This window comes from Sciurus vulgaris (assembly GCF_902686455.1).
Source record: "Sciurus vulgaris genome assembly, chromosome: 13".
Lineage (NCBI taxonomy): Eukaryota > Metazoa > Chordata > Mammalia > Rodentia > Sciuridae > Sciurus > Sciurus vulgaris.
Window position 1 is genome coordinate 25565474 of NC_136474.1, and position 4711 is coordinate 25570184.

The window sequence follows — 4711 nt, forward strand, 5'->3', positions numbered from 1 at the left end:
TGAGTCTTGATGGAAGATTGAGCTGACCTTTCAGTATTGAGACCTGAAGAAAGATACTCATCTCTCAGGTTCCTCACAGCTGGGGTCAGGTATAGAATTCAAGTCAATCCATCCTGAGCCCTCAGGGAGAGCTGTCTGGGAAATGTAGCTGTTAGCTTTCTAGTGCTTGCTACTCATGGAGTGAGAGAATAGACAACAGTAGAAGTGGATTGTGAGTGAAAATACACAATGCCTACCACTTCAACAATAAAAGAGAATTTTTTTTGCAATAAAAATGCTACTTGGAATTTTGACAGGTCCACTGATCCTTTTCCCCCAAAGCACCTATGAATTGGAGAAAGTCTTCAAAACAGTAAAACACAGCACAACACAACACAACACAACTCATTTATTGCTCTGAAAATTTGACAAATGCATAAGTCAAACTGAAAAGTGTACCAAAATTCAGTACAAATGGCAGAAGCCTGTGATACTTCAAAAAACTGCCATCCATCTCTTTGTTTTGGGACTGAACAATTTATATGGATCTATGTTAAGTTTGCTGTTTGATTAATCTTCCACCTTAATTCTGCTTTTGATATTTTTAATAAAAGCTGCACTTCAGTTATTATACTTTTTAATTCCAGAATTGGAATTTCCATTTGGTTCTTTTGTGTAACATCTGTCATTATTGAGGTTCTCTGTTTGTTGAATTGTTGCTATTACAAAGCATTCTTTTAGCCATTTAAATATGGGTCCCCTTAGTCCTTTGCATTTATTTATAATAGCTGCTTTGATGGCTTTGTCTTCTAAAACCAATATCTCGGGGCAATCACACACAATTCCTATTGAGTCTCTCTTTCTTTCTTTCTTTCTTTTTTTTTTTTTTTTTTTTTTCCCGGAGTGTGGGACTTTGGATGTCTTATCATATTTTGTTGAGAACTTGACATTGACATAATGCATTGTACTGACTCTGGATACAGTTCCCCTCTTGTGCATTATTGTTTTTGCTTTGTCTGTGGACTCTGTCTCCCTAACAATGTGTGACTGTTTTGTTCTTATTTTTATGGTTAAGCCCTGCTTCCTAAGTTTTGTCTCTGTGACTTTAAAACTCAGTCAAAAGTTGGTCAGATGATGCTCAGAGCCAGGTAGAATTCTGCCCTCTGCGGACGGATCAGTGTTTGGACAGAGGGACACATTCTAACCACTTGCCACTCTCAGGTCCACTCTGACTTTTACACCAGAAGAGGGGAAAGGAGATGGGAGAAGAGGAGGGGGAAAGGAGATGGGAGAAGAGGAGAGGGAAAGGAGCAGCAGCTCTCTGGTGTCTGGGTCTACAAGGCAGTAAGTGGTCACGAGGGCACCGCCCTCCTTTCCTCGTTTAGCCTAATCACCTCTCAAGGCCCACCTCCAGTCACCACCGCATGTGTGGGTAAAGGGATTGGGGAAATTTTTTCCGGGACATCTGGACATGGGACCCTGATGCGCTCCTTCCCCTGTTGGTGAGGTCCTGGGTGGCACTACAGTTAGACTGAGATGATACGGGGAAGTGACCGTGGCTGGGTTGATGGGATCAAGGTGAAAATCTGGAGGAAAACTGGAATTTGAATGAACTTATGTGAAGTGGTCGAGTCTATCTCCTTTACCTGAATGTGTTATTGGGATGACTATTATGTCCGACTGGGGAACACTCCCCTACCTAGTACTGTGAATCAGAAAGCATGTAAGTGTGCCCTTCAGCCAATATGAATTGGACTAACTAAATGGGAATCCATAGGATTGCGTGAGTTCATACAATTGTTAATTTGAAGCAGTATAAAATACCTGGTGGGCAAACAGATTATCGCTTTATTAATGATATGTTAGAAGTTGGAACCCAAGCGTGAACAAATTCTCTGTTCAGACCACTGTGTGGCCCACAAAAACAGGCTGACAGTTCATGGATCACCTACACATGGAAGCTGAAGGCAAGAGCCCAAGAGTGCCACCCAGTGGTGAGCACTGGGATTTCATACCAGGAGATTACCAGTTGTGGTAGGAGGATAGATGCTGTTTGAGACTAAATTACCAACTTGCAATTGGGCATTGATTGAAACGGCCACAAAGAGTAAATGGTAAAATAATCTTAAAATCTGAAGTGCTCATGTCTTGGCTTATGGTAGAGACACACCCACTAAGGAAGGCAATGCTCAAAAGAGTCCCACAGTAACAAAGCGGAGATGGTTCAAATAGCGACATCCTGCTTGGGGACGCAAGGAGGTGCTGCTCACTGTATTCATGGGCCTCTTTTCCCTGAGGTCTGACTAGGGAACCACCTGAGGATCTGCCATATCTCTAGCCACAAGGACAGTGCTCTACAAACAGCCCTGAGAGACCTGTCAAAGAACTGCTGGTTTATGGACAGCACTATCAAGGTGAATGGGCAACATCTGACCCAGAGTCCACTGAACTATGACCAACTAATAGGTGAACTCTGAGTGAGGAAGTTAAGTACCAAGTAGTCCAGTGGAATGAACTGCATGCTGTATTCCATGCTGTAATAGAAGAACTAAGCAACATGAAGAGCCTCCATCTTTGGGTTTTATTGACTCATGGGAAGTAGCCATGTGGCGAGGCAGATGGTCAAGGGCAAACTGGGTTACTAAAGGGATGTCATGGGATGTGGACCCATGGAAATCACCATGGGAACTTAAAAGGTACAGTAAAGTAGGACCCATCTGAAGAATCCCTTCCAAGATTGCTAAGTGATTGGATCTGGAAGGTGGATAAACTGGCTCTGCACTGGAAGTGCCACCTGGGTCCAACAAATGAGTAGATGTGTGGGGAGCTGTAGCCATGTGGTGATGGAGTGCTGATCAACACATGCCTTTTGCACCCTCTGAAGCATAAAATGCCAAGAACTGTGCTATCTGATAGCAGAGAGACAGACTACAGACAGCTCTGAGGAAGATTCCCCAGGTGAGGGAGACCCCCACACACAGCTGGTAGGTAGACTACCCCTCCTTGAAACCAGAGTTTGAGATGAAACTAGGTTCTCCACTTTTGCTGGTGGGTGGGGTCTGCGTAAGTTGCTGGTCTCTGGAGCCCAGAAAGCCCATCTTCGTGCTAGCAGCTAATCACAGCAGGGAGTGCCTGCCGCTGGCAAGGCCAGGTTCTTCTCTGCCACTGTCAAGTGACATGTTGCAGCTCTTAATGGTACACTGTGTCCTCCAGGGTCGCTGTAGACCCCAGGAGCTCACTGCCAATGCTTTTCTGGGTTCTTGACTCATGAATTCAAAGAATGAAATCCATGGACAATGGAAGGCAAGAATGAAAGGAGCAGGATTTATTTTAAGCAAGAAAAAGAAGGAGAGTTCTTGGTAGCCAAGAAGGAACCCCATAGCGGGTTACCAATTAAGTGTATAAGTCTAGGGGCTTATATAGCTTCTGGGTGGGAGTGTTGCTCAAAATCCATGCTAAACAAGTATTGGAAACATGTTAACTCTATTGGTTAGCCCTTGAGTCTGTATCCTTTACTCAGGTCTGTCCCACTTTCCTATTTCCACTATCCCAAAGGAGTTGGCTGGAATGTCTGGAATGTTTCTACTGGTTAACCTCTTAGAGCGAGTGGCCTTTACATTTAAAAAAAAATAGCCTTAATTCAGACTCATTAACTATTTTATCTTACTCATCCTAATAGTGCCCCTTGGAGACTCCAAATGAGTTCTGACAGGAGTAGACACTTACTCTGGACTGGGTTTTGAGATGCAAATGTTCAAACATGATACAAGTACCAAACAGTTTTGTACCACTAAAGTCACATTTCTTCAGACCAAGGAATCCACTTTACAACCCACATCCAACAAGGAGATATCACAAAGAATGGATAGATCATGCTGCACCTCATCCTCGGAGTGGTTTTTAGAGGATTGAAATGAACAGTGGGCATCTTTATTGTCTTAAATGGGCGCTGGGGAATAAAACTAGGAAGGGCTTATTTACACACCTTCATGAGCCTGTGCTCACACTCATCATGGGGGGTGCCAAGGAAGGCCCTTGCAGGCTAGATTCCTCCTCTCTTAAAGATGATGTAAATCTGCTCTCTGCTTCCTGGTTGTCACATACTGAGCTGCTTCCTTTTATCACTCCCTTCTACCATGGTGTTCTGCCTCATCTCAGACCCAGAGCTATGGAATCAGCCAACCAAGGACTGAACCTGTGAAACCAAAAATTATGGAACACTGAAAAAAGGAATTAGAGAAGCCACCAGAAGATGGAAAGACTTCTCATGTTCATGGATAGACAGAATGAATATGGCTAAAATGGCCATACTACCAAGAATGACCTACAGACTCAATGCAATCTCCATCAAAATACCAATGATATTCTTAGATTTAGAAAAAAAAGTCCTGAAATTCATATGTAAGAATGAAAGACCCAGAATAACCAAAGCAATTCTGAGCAAAAAGACTAATGCTGGAAGCATCAGAATATCCAATTCCAAATTATACTAAAGAGTCATATTAACAAAAATAGCTTGGTACTAGCATAAAAGCAGACACATAGACCAAAGGAACAGAATAGAAGACACAGAGATAAACCCATACAACTACAGCATCTGATTCTTGACAAAGGTGCCAACAACTTATGTTGGAGAAGAGAGAACCTCTAACAAATGGCGCTGGGAAAACTGATATCCATATGCAAAAGACTGAAAATAGATCCCAAAGTCAACTCAAAATGGATCAAAAAC